Raw genomic sequence first — 13,277 nt, 5'->3', positions numbered from 1 at the left:
GGTACCCAACTAATAAGACATATTCTTTTTTTTTCTTTATGGCACTAGAGATTGGACCCAGAGGCATTCTATCTCTAAGCTACACCCCCAGCCCTATTTTATTTTTATTTTAAAACAGGGTCTCACTAGGTTGATGAGAGTTTCACTAATTGTTTAGGCGGTCCTCAAACCTGCAACCCTCCTGTCTCAGCCTCCAAGTGCTGGGATTACAGGTGTGCGCCACCACTCCGGCTTGACAAGTCATATTCTTATTGCCTTTTTGCACTGCAAGAATGAGACATAGAAAGGTTAGCACTGTATTTTGGATGTGAAATGTCTCCCAGACACTCAATCATTAAAGATTTGATCACCAGCTATGGTACTTTGGGGAAACAGTGGAACCTTTAAGATGTCGGGCCTCTGGAGGAAATTAGGTCTTTGTGGGTGTACCCTCCAAGGGGATGCTGGAAGCCTGGCCCTTCCTTCTCTGTCTTTTTGCTTCCTGGGGCTGTCATGGGGCAAGAAGTCTCCTCTTATTAAGCCCCACTTTTCAACACTCCTGCCATGAGGTGCTGCCTCACCACAGGCCTAGAAGCAATGGAGCCAGCCAACCATGGACTAAACCTCTGAAGCTGCGAGCCAAAATAAAACTCTCCTCTTCTTAGTTACCTCAGGCATTTTGCCTTGGTGAAAGAAAGGTGACTTACACAGGTAATTCTTCAAAATCATACAAATAGTAAAAAGTATGGAGCTAGCGAAGTGTAGAAACATGTGCTTGCCACCCCAGTGTCTTACGAGATGGAGGCAGGAAGATTGCTGGAGCCCAGGAGTTCAAGACCAGCCTGGGTGACATAGCAAAACCCTGTCGCAAAACGGAAATGAAATCCCTAGCTATATTTGCACATTATACAGTCATTACTGAGAACAGGTAGGCTATAAGCACTGAATCCTCTCCTTGTCACGCTGCTAAATTAAAAAAAAAAAAGTTCTGGAAAAGTTAAAAAAGTGTAGAGCAAGGTATAAACCCAGGTCATCAGGTTATAAACACCACCGTTTGTATGTATGTATGTGTGTGTGTGTGTGTGTGTGTATGTATGATACTGAGGATTGAGCTACACACCCCGGCCCTTTTTATTTTTCATTTTAAAACAGGGCCTCACTAAGCACTGAGGGTAACCTTGAATCTGTGATCATCCTGTCTCAGCCTCTCAAATACAAGGATTATAGGTGTGTATAACCGCGCATGGCTAGTAGTATAGGTGTGTATAACCGCGCATGGGTAGTCAACCCTTTTGTGACTTTTTTCTTTCAAAGAATTCTTTGGGGGATGAGGTTACAGGACAGGCCCCTTTGGCTCATCTCAGCCCTCAGAGGCGTGGACAGCCTCCAATTCTCAGAGGCTCCTGAGTCCCTCATCATTCCTCCAGTGTCCACCATGCAGGTGTTCTTCATGCTGGTCCTTAAGCCTCGTTTGTCTTAGTTAAACTCAGCTGTTATGAAATCCTGCTGCAGGTGATGGGCTATGAGCTACCGGCACACAGCCACACTTGTCTTGAGGGCTCACAAGATCCGATCTTCTCTTTCTAGCATGTGCTCGTAGGAAGAACAAGATCCCAGGGTCCAAAGCGTGAGAATGTATTCTATTCAAAGAAATGAACTTGGTTTGTTTTTGTTTGTATTTCTGGGAGGCCTATTCCTGATCCCTGACTGACTGAGGAATTTACCTGAATTTAGAAACTCCTTCCCTATGAATATATTGACAATCCTCAAAAGGCCCTGAGCAACAATGTGCAAAATACTGACAATTGTGAAGCAATTTATTAGCCAGGTGCTGTGGTGCACATCTGTAATCCCAGTACTTGGGAGGCTGAGGCAGGAGGATTGCAGGGTCATGGCCAGCCTCGGCAACAAAATTACAGTAATATAGAGATTACATAAGGTCAATGCCCCAGAGTTCTTAAATTATATCTCACTTACTCTGAGTCAAGTATATCCATATCAGTTGCAAAAATAAAGGTATTTTTCTCCTCTTTTTTTTTGTGATGTTGGGAATTAAACCAGGACATTCTACCTCCAAGCTATATACCTAGTCCTATTTTATTTATTTATTATTTTATTTTGAAACAAGGTTTCACTAGAAGAATGAAAGTTTCCCCACTTTCTGAGTTGCTGAGGTTGGCTTCAAACCTGTGATTCTCCTGTCTCAGCCTCCCAAGTACTGGGATTACAAGTGTGCACCACACCTGGCTGATTCTCCTCCTATCTTAATCATTGGTTTTCAGTTCCATTCCTAAGACTCCTAACTCTGAAGTGGCCAATCACACCAATTTTCTCCTACACAGTCCAGTTTGGGGTCAATGTCTGGCATATAAGAATCCAACAAGAGCCACAATTGCCAGGTGTAATCCTAGTACTTGGGAGGCGGAGACAAGAGGATTGCAGGTTTGAGGCCAGCCTTGGCAACTTAGGGACACCCTCAGCAACTTAGTGAAACCCTGTTTCAAAAACAAGAAAGCTGGGGGTGTAGCTTGGAGGTAGAATGCCCTGGGTTAAATTCTCAGTACAAAAAAAGAGCTGCAGTAACACCGACTCTCTCCTTGGATTCTTCATTCAACCTCAATGTTTGGACGTTTACAAGCAGAAAGACACGTTCCCAAATAAGGAAGTCAATAAAAGATTCATGTTTACATTTTCTATTCCTTTCCCACTCCCTGCACTTGTAGGCCCTCCTCTGCAGTGGTATCAATCTATTTAATCAGCTTCCCTAAACTGTAAGCTTTTCAGAGGAGAACAAAGCACAACAGTCCTTCAAGTGTCTTTTCTTCTTTTCTTCATCCCTTTCACTTGGTCAGTGACCCACAGAGATCTCTGTGGCTGACATAGTAAGCAACAAAGTCTAGCCTTACAGCCAGATGGGCATTCTTCACCTGTCCCTGGTCACTCCAGGAAAAATAAAAAGGCAATTCTCTTGTTCTAAATTTATTATTATTATTATTATTATTATTATTATTATTATTATTATTATTTTGGTGGTACTGGGGTTCCTGGAAGCCCTTCTACCTCGGGGCTACACTCCCAGAACTATTTTTACATTTTCATTTTGGAAACAGGGTCTCCTAAGCCAGCGCGTGGCTGGCTTCGAACCTGCGCGATCCTCCTGTCTCCGCCTCCCAAGCGCGGGGATTACAAGCGTGCGCCACCACGCCCGGCTCTAAATTTATTATTTAGGATGTGTGTGTGTGTGTGTGTGTGTGTGTGTGTGTGTGTGTGTGTGTGTTAATGGGGATGGAACCCACGGGCATTCTATCTCCATGCTACACACCCAGACCTATTTTATTTTTATTTTGAAACAGGGTCTTGCTAGGTTGATGAGAGTCTTACTACTTGCTCAGGCTGGTCCCAAACCCATGATCCTCCTGTCTCAGCCTCCCAAGTACTGGGATTACAGATATGCGCCACCATGCCCAGTTAAACATGCTTCTTGCTGGGCGTGGTGGCGCACGCTTGTAATCCCCGCGCTTGGGAGGCAGAGACAGGAGGATCGCACAGGTTCGTAGCCAGCCGCCAGCCGCACGTGCTGGCTTAGGAGACCCTGTTTCCAAATTAAAAAATGCAAAAATAGGTCTGGGAGTGTAGCCCGGAGGTAGAAGGGCTTCCAGGAACCCCAGTACCACCAAAAACAAACAAACAAACAAACAAACAAACAAAAAAAAACCCAACCAAACAAACAAAAAAAAAACATGCTTCTTTATTACATGAATTTGGAGCTTTTTCGTTTCTTTTTGCAGTGCTGGAAATTGAACCAGGGCTATAAACTCTAAGACCCAAGCCTTTAACTTATTACAGTGCTGTATGACTCTCAAAGACAGCATTTCCCAAACATATTCATCCACAGAACTCCCTTATAAAGCATATTTCTCAGGCCTGGTGTTCTGAGGGTAAATTGACCCAGAAAAGTAGAACTTCCTACTGTGTTTATTTCTCTTCCTCTCAGTTCTGAGGGATCAGTTCAAAGTTGGGGGGAAGAAACAGAAAATTCATTTTAGATGCATAAAGCCAAAATTTGAAAAAAGGAAATAACAAATGGGACCTTGGAAGTGATTTTTCTTTGCTGATATATTTACCTGTAAGAACATGTTTGATGTCCTGAAGTTATAGACAAACATAAAAAATTCTCACCTGAGAGAACTGAAAATAATGCTGATATTCTCTCTCTCTCTCTCTCTCTCTCTCTCTCTCTCTCTCTCTCTCTCTCTCTCTCTCCTTCCCTTCTTCCATTCCTCCCTCCCTCTCTCTCTCTCTCCCTCTTTTGGTACTGAGATTGAACCCAGTGGCATTCTACTTCAAACTGAATTCCCAGTTATTTTTATTTTGAAACAAGATGATGAGGCTTTCCTAAAGGTTCCACCACCTCCCAATAGCTTCAGAGACTATGGACCAAGCCTTCAACCCACCAGCATTTGAAGAACATTGGAGGTTCAAACTATGAATTATCCCCATTCCTTCCCCACCCACCTAGTGTCTGGTCAGTTTCCAGCTTGAGTTGGCCTCAGAATCAGAGTATGGAAATCCAGAATAAGTATGAAAACATGGCTTCTTCCATTAAACCAACAAGTCTAAATGCCAAACTGCCATTTGAACATACACAGAAATTGAGAGAAACAGGAAGTAAAAGAAAAAGTTGGAAATGGTCACAAGTATCTTACCCATCACCTGTGGGCAGCTCTATGGACATGCTTTGGGCCAAAACCCAGCCACAAGTCTTCACAATACTCAGAAGCCCTTTGGCTGTCATTTGTGGAATATACTGTTTAGGAAAGTCTGGGAAATACCAGAGTTCAAAAATACTGTAATTCTGTGAGGAGCCTAAAAGACATTCTAAGGCAACTTCCTAAGGGCTGGGCTGACACTTTCTCCATGCTTCTGTTTGGGGATCGGCTCAGTGCTGCCCATTCCCGAGCTGCACAGTGGCCCCCGGAGAGGGAAACGGAACCTGAGGATGGCAAAGCTGGAGGAGACCTGAATGGTCATCTCCCCCAGCCCAGCCCCTTCTGTTTCCGGATCTGAAACCCACCCACGATCCTGAAGGGGAGTGTGCTTCCCTCCCGTCTTCTCTGTGTGTGCAATTTTCCCATGGCATCCCGCCAGAGCCTCTGCACCAGTGAGGTCTAGAGGATTTATGAAGCCGAGCGATCCTTTGGGTTTCTACATAGACCTAAACAGGAAACCCACACAAGGAAATGCCCTTTCTATTTTCAGGCTGAATTCCCAGGATGCTTTTCCCCAGTTCCCTGGCGGGAACAACACAAAGGCTGGCATGGTGATGCCCTTGCATCTGAGCGGGGTGCCCTCTGCACCCCATGGCCCTCTCCAGTGCAGGAGGTCCTCTGCTGCTTTGGTAAGAACAGGCTTTCTTTTCTTAGATCTCCACCTCACTTTCTCACTTTCTCCCTTGCTCTGAATGCTGGAGGGTCACTTAAGAGACACCCACCCCTCGGATTTCCAGGTGGGCTTCAAGGTGTTGCATCTCACCTGAGCCAGGTCAATTCACCCGGGCAAGCCCTCTGGGGTCCTTAACCAGGAACCCACTCATACCTTTCCTGTTATTTCTCTGCGTTGTATTTAACCCCCAGAGGATGCCTGAGGGATGGAAAAAAGAAGAGGGTCAGGGGTGTAGCTCAGTGGATCACTTACCTAGCATGCTTGAGCCTTGGGTTTGATACCCAGAACTGCACGGTGGGGAAGAACATTCCCCAGCCAAGGGGAAGACAGATGCCCCTAACTCCTACTATGCCGCCATTGCACGTTGTGACAGCCATTCAAGTTGGACCCAGAGGTCTCACCTTTGCTGCAACCTCAACACCCTTTGCCCTGCCAAATCCCTTGTCCTCACTGAATTAGTCCATCTACTCTAGGATCTGGCTAGACCAGCCCAAGATGGCATGTTGAAATCTTTTTAGCTTCCCATGGAAGATGTGAAACTTACGAAAGGGGCTGTTCCTCAGGGCTGGGCAGGAAGGAAGCCTCGTTCCTGGCTCGGGGAGCAGAATGGCTCCGCGGGTGACCCTTCACTCCCTCCTTAAGGCGTTCCTCAGGCTCACACCAAAAATAGACCCAGTCCTCCTTGGTTCACCCCCACTTCCCTTGGGAAAGAAGACTCAGGCTTCTAATGAGAGAACAGTATTATCAGGGCTTGACTGTCTTTCAGGAATTACCAGATGTTGGGAAAAGGATAACGTGTCATTTCCTCTAACAAATAGTCTGGGCATCTGTGCATTTCCTTTGGAGCTAACTCTCTAGGAGAATGTGATGTGGTAATAGCAAAGGATAAGCCCCACCAGGGCTCTGCTCTCAGGGGCTGCTAAGGCCTCCTCTGAGGCTTTGGGTTCAACCCCACCCCACCCCATTCCTGTAATCCAAGTTCTTGTTAGGCTGAGACAAGAGGATAGAAGGTTCAAGGCTGGCCTCAGCAACTTAGAAAACCCTGTTTCAAAATAAAAAGTAAATAAGGCTGGGGGCATGGCTCAGAGATAAAATAACCCTGGGTTCAATTCCTAGGACAAGGAAGGAAGGAGAGAAGGAAGGAAGGAAGGAAGGAAGGAAGGAAGGAAGGAAGGAAGGAAGGAAGGAAAACATTTTTTTGCTGGATATGGTGGGATATACCTGTATTCCCAATGCTTGGGAGGCTGAGACAGAAGGATCCCAGATTCAAGGCCAACTTCAGCAACTTAGTGAGACTCTTAGTGACTTAGTAAGACCTTATTTCAAAAGAAAAATATTTTCCCCCAGTACCAAAAATTTTTTAAAAAGAAAAAATATATATTCTTGGTACTGAGGATTGAACCCAGAGCTACACCTCCAGTCCCTTTCCATTCACTCATTCATTCATTCACTCATTCATTCACTCATTCATTCATTCAGTGTTGGGGACTGAACCCAGGTCCTTGTATGTGCTAGACAAGGGTTCTACCACTGAGCAACACCCCAGTCCCATGAAAATATTTCTGTTCTCTGTATGTATCCATGACACTAATGAGATAACAGAAGAAATAAATTTTAGGTAGAAAGGAGACACATTGGAAATGAAAGAAAAAACGGTTTTAAAATCTGAAATCTTCGTGCCAGGCATGATAGCGCATGCTTGTAATCCCCATGCTTGGGAGGCGGAGACAGGAGGATCGCGCAGGTTCGAAGTGAAGCCAACCTCGCTGGCTTAAGAGACCCTGTTTCCAAATAAAAATACAAAATAGATCTGGGAGTGTAGCCCAGAGGTAGAAGGGTTCCATCCTCAATACTACCAAATAATAATAATACTACTACTAATAATAATAATAATAGTCCTGAAATCTTCAGTTTCATTTAACAGAGCTTGTTTATTCTTTAAAAAAAAAAAAAAAGCCAGGCCTATACTTCTAAATCATAATGAGCTGGCTCAGGAAATTCCTAAGGTGACTAAACCTGAGAGTGCTTTATCTTTTGTCAAAGTTCCCCGTTTGCCTTCAGGAAGATCCCATGAAAAATCACACCTTTGGTTAAAGAGCCCTGCACCCCAGCAGCCCGGACTTCCTGTCTGCTCCCAGGAGTCCTGTCCCAAAAGGAATTTTCACCTTTTTTTCTTTTTTTTTTTTTTTTTTTGGTACCAGGATGGAACCCAGGGACATTGTACCTCCGAGCTACACCCCCAGACCCTAAGTTTTTAGTCTTTTTCTTTTTGAAAGAGAGTGTCACTGAGTTGCAAAGGATTTTGCTAAGTAGCTGAGGCTGTGAATCACGATCCTCCTTTCTCAGCCTCCGGCATGCTGGGATTACGCCTGGCTAATGAACTCCACCTTTTGTGAACCAGAAAGTTTCAAGGAGAAGAGGCCGCCATCCATGTTCCCCTGCATCCCTTAGTGAGCCCCTTTCTAGGTACCCGATAAAGAGGAATTGTAGAAGATCCTGAGGCCACGCTCATGCTCTTTGAGGTGGTCCATGTTTCCCTGGAATGTGTATTTTTACTTTACTTGAATTAAAACCCCTGCCTTTATCTCTTCTGGCACATGTCAAAATTCTTTTTGCCACAGAAGCCAAGAACCCACAGAAGTTCTTGTGCAGACCTATGACAACACCACTGGAAGACAGAATCAGTAGTGGTTGAAAGCAAGGACTCCAGGGACAAGGTAAATGCAGTAGGGAAAAGCATGCTGGGAGTGTCCTGGAGTAACTGAGCCCTGCTGGCAGCCCCACACCGGTGGCTGTCAGTAGTGAGCCAACATGGGCATCATTACCTAGAAACTTGCTCCACTGCCCAGCCCTACCGAACCCTATAGAATGTGAAGCTCTGAGGATGGGGCCTAGTAAAGTCTTCTTTCTTTTTTCTTTTTCTTTCTTTCTTTCTTTTTTTTTTTTTTTGGAACAGAACCTAGGGACGTTGTACTTTCGAGCCACCCCCCCCCCACACACACTCCTTTTATTTTGAAACAGGATCTCCATAAGTTGCTGAGGGCCTTGCTAAGTAGCTGAGGCTGGCCTTGAAACTGTGATCCTCCTGCCTCACCCTCCCAAGTACTGGGATTACAGGAGTGCACCACTACACCTTGCTCCAGCAATATCTTTTTTTTTTTTTTTTTCGGTACTAGAGATGGAACCCAGGGGCATTCTACCTCTGAGTGGCACCCTCAAAGCTATTTTTTTTATTCTTTATTTTGAAACAATGTCTCACTGAGTTGCAGAAGGCCTTACGGAGTAGCAGAGGCTGTCCTTGAACCACCAGGATCTCCTGTCTCAGCCTTCCAAATGCTGGAATTACAAGCATGCACCACCACACCCGGCTTCCAGCAATATTTTTTGACAAGCCTTCCAGGGAATTTTTTTACGGTACTGAGGATTGAACCCAGGGGCATTTTACCTCCAGCTATACCCCCTGCCCTATTTTTTCATTCTTTATTTTGAAACAGGGTCTCACTGAGTTGCAAAGGGCCTCACTAAGTAGCCGAGGCTGTCCATGAACTGCGATGCTCCTGTCTTAGCCTTCCAACTGCTGGGATTACAAGCGTGCACCACCACTGCTGGCTCCTTCCAGGGAATGTTGATGTACATTGAAATTAAATACGACTGGCCTAGGTAGATGCATCTTAGGGGTTCCCAGCAGGCCAAAGAAGCAGTGGTGGCATGGAATGGTTGGTTACCTGAGAAAATGTTTAGCTACCTTACAAAAGTAGGAGGAAGGACAGGACATAAAGTTCTGAGAGATAAAAATGAAAAGCAGATAAAATAATTAAGGATATAGTTAGCGATATAGTTGGTGCCGTGCACATTCACAGCATAGTTTTCAGTTTGAATAAAATGTACAATGTGGGCCAATTATGTAAAATATATGTGCATATCAATTGATATATAGAAAAAATATTAGATTATACATCAAAATGTCAACAGTAGCTGGGTGTGGTGGTGCATGCTTGTAATCCCAGCATTTGGGAGGCGGAGACCAGAGGATCTCGGTTTGTGGTTTGCAGAGAGCCTCAGCTACTTAGTGAGGCCCTTTGCAATTTAGTGAGACCCTGTTTCAAAAATAAAAAGATTAAGCTGGGCATGGTTCTGCACGATTGTAATCCCAGCATTTGGGAGGCTGAGACTGGAGGATCGTGGTTCTCGGACAGCCTCAACTACTTAGTGAGGCCCTCTGCAACTCAGTGAGACCCGGTTTCAAAATAAAGAATAAAAAATAGGACAGGGGGTGTATCTTGGAGGTCGAATGCCCTTAGGTCCCACCCCCAGACCCGCAAATAAATAAAGAAAGAAATAGACTAAAAAGTAGAGCCGGGGGTGTATCTCGGAGGTACAATGCCACTGGGTTCCATCCCTAGTAGCACACACACACAAATGTCAACAGTGATTATCCCTGGGAGGTGGATTATAGATTCCCCCCTTTTTGAGGCCTGCTGGGGATTAAACCTATGGCCTCACATATGTTAAGCACGCACTCTGCCACTGAGTTACACCTGGAGCTTTTGGATTATAGAGTATGTATGTATGCTATACTGCGAATTGAACCCAGGGGTTTTCTGCTTTCAAGCTATACTCCCAGTCCTTTTTATCTTTTTTTTTTAATTTTAATTTAATTTTTATTTTTTTGGTGGTACTGGGGGTGGAACCCAGGAGCTTTCTACCTCTGGGCTATACTCCCAGACCTATTTTGTACTTTATTTGGAAACAGGATCTCACTAAGTTGCTGAGAGCCTCACTAAGTAGCTGAGGCTGGCTTTGAACCCGTGCGATCCTCCTGTCTCAGCCTCCCAAGCGTGGGGATTACAAGCGTACGCCACCACGCCCGGCTATCTTTATTTTTGAAACATGGTTTCACTAAATTGCTGAGGCTGGCCTCTAACCTGTGATCTCCTGTCTCAGTCTCCCAAGTAGGGGTGAGGAGGTATAATGAAGTAGGCAGATAGGGCGGAGGTCCACGCAGAAAACTTTATTTCCTGAGAGGCAATAGATGCTAACCAACTTCCAGGACTTCTGAAAAGTGATAATGAGATCAAAAGGCTCCGGAAAGTGACCAGAGCTTCACAAAACCCCAGTTGTTTGTGCTGATCGCAATCCCAGGAGAATCCAGGAACAGCATCTGGAACCCCAACCAAGAGAACCCCAAAGATGGACACTATGCAAATTCCAGGAAACTGCCTTCAAGACCCCAACTGGAAAAGGAGACTCAGAATATATAAACCCCTAGACCAGCCAGTCTAGTCAGGTTTCCTTGGGAGCACCTCCCTTCTGGGAGCTCTCCTCTCTCTGAGGGAAAGCGGTGTATGATTGACGACACTCGCCCAGGAAACCTTGGGTGGGGACTTGAAGGCACCCACTGGACACCAAGGTGGCAGATTATGTGGACTTTGGGAGAAAGCAATTTGGACTTGGCAGGGGCTACTCCCAAGTAGTATCCAGAAGGCAGCTGCTGACACCCGGGTCCCCATTGCCCGCAAGGGTATTTCACCTCTCTGTCCCCTTCCCTATTCTCTTTACAATGAACTCCTTACTCCCTTTTCTGTTGCCTGTGGGTGTCATTCTTGGTATTTCATAGAAGAATCCCGGAGAAGAAATACCCATTTCACTGGGATTACAGGCATGTACCACCACGCCTAGCCTATTTTTATAATTTTTTGACACAGGGTCTCACTATGTTTCCAGGATGGCCGGAGCTTCTGGGCTCAAACAATCCTCCTGCCTCACCCTCCCTAATAACTACATAGCTTCACCTTTTACTTTTATGCTTTTCTTCCTCCCACCCTGGTTTTTACATAATAAATATTCTTTCTTTCTTTCTTTCTTTCTTTCTTTCTTTCTTTCTTTCTTTTTTTCTTTCTTTCTTTCTTTTTGTGGTACTGGGGGTGGAACCCAGAGGCTTTCCTACCTCCGTACCGTACTCCAAGTTGTATTTTGTATTTTATTTGGAAACAGGGTCTCACTAAGTTGTTGAGAATCTCATTAAGTAGCTGAGGCTGGCTTTGAACTTGTGTGATCCTCCTGTCTCAGCCTCTCAAGAGCTGAGATTACAAGCATGTGCCACCATGCCTGGCTAGAGATTTTTTTTAATAACAGTTTTTAAAATAAAGTAATAGCCGGGCGTGGTAGCACATGCTTGTAATCCCAGCACTTGGGAGACTGAGACAGGAAGATCGCACAGGTTCAAAGCCAGCCTCAGGTACTTAATGAGATTCTCAGCAACTTAGTGAGATCCTGTTTCCAAATAAAGTATAAAAAAGGTCTTGGAGTATAGCCCGGAGGTAGAAAAGCCCTTGGTTTCCACCCCAGTACCACAAAAACAAATAAGTAAATAAATAAAGTAACAAACTTGCAGGATCAAAATAGTCATCTAAACAAATCTGTATAGCCCTCTCCAGAGACTACATCTCTAAGAATTGATGTCACACAGGTGATTAGCACCACCTGTTATCCTCATGCTAAAACCAGCATGTGCAATGTTGAATTCAAGTATATACAGAAATGGTTAAACTCACTAGCTCTGGTGGAAGCTGGTACAGGAAGGAAAGCTGCAATAACTTGTGAACCCGCGCCCACCCGGGGCCCCACACCCAAGCCAGGCCGTGGGTTGCTGGTGTCCTCAGGAGCCACAGGACCTGTCCTTTTGTAAGGTTTTTTTCAGGATCCCCAGGAGCCTCTTGATTTTTACGCCCTGATTTCCTAATATGAAGGGCACAGGCCAAAACAAAACAACAAGCTAAACTGACCCTCAGAAGCCAGAAAGGAAGAAAGGACAATGGAAGGTGATGTCAGGGTGGCTGAGCGGCCAGTGACTCAGCGCTTCTGCACCATCAACACCAGCTGCAGCGAGGTGGCAGCGCACAGAACAAGACTGGCTGTGTGTGCGCACAACACATATACACGCACGCACGCACGCACACATGCACTGCAAACGTCTCACTCTATAAAGAGTGGCAAAAAACACTGACTCTTAGATGGTACTACAGCAAAAACATAGAATCAAAGTGTTTGGAGCTGCAAGGAGCCTGGCAGAACATATAAGGATGTTGGAACTTAATTCGCTTCCATTAATACTTTTTATGGTGTAGTGAACCCAGGGGCATTCTACTTCTGGGCTATATCCCAGCTTTATTTTATTTTTTATTTTGAAACAGGTCTTGCTAAGTTGCTGAAGCTGACCTTGAACCTGTGGTCCTCTTATCTCAGCCTCCCAAATACTGGGATTACTGATGTCCACCAATGCACCCGGCTCCATTAATATCTTTTATCAAGATCCATAAGGTAGCTGGGAGCAGTGGCATGTGCCTGTAATCCCAGTAGCTGGGAGGCTGAGACAGAACTACAGATTTGAGGCCAACATGTAGTAATGAGGCCCTGTTTCAAAATAAAAATAAGATAGTGCTGGGAGTGTAGCTCAGAAGTAGAATGTCTCTGGGCTCAAGCCCCAGTGTTTGTCTGTCTGTCTATCTCTCTCTTTCTCCCACAGACCCAAACACACACACACACACACACACACACACACACACACACACACACACGCTCCCTAAGGAGTGGGACATGTGCCACTGAGCCAAATTCCTTGAACTGGAACCAGTATCTGCCTGGAAGTGCAGCTCTAGCTCATTCTAATTCCTTCAGAAACATCCTAGATTGACATTTGGTTAGTAGTAGTCAGCTTCAGTGTGGAATTCTGGGGAGGAATTCCAACTCTTTGTGAGCCACCAGAGGGGCTGGGAAAGATGTTGCACAGACTACAAATGAGAGTGGGGATCTGTCCCATAAGCAATAACTCTTCTGGGCAGACATGTCCTCTTATT

The sequence above is a fragment of the Muscardinus avellanarius genome (assembly GCF_963383645.1).
Source record: "Muscardinus avellanarius genome assembly, chromosome: 7".
In the NCBI taxonomy this organism is placed as follows: Eukaryota; Metazoa; Chordata; class Mammalia; order Rodentia; family Gliridae; genus Muscardinus; species Muscardinus avellanarius.
Note: the sequence above shows the minus strand (reverse complement) of the source record.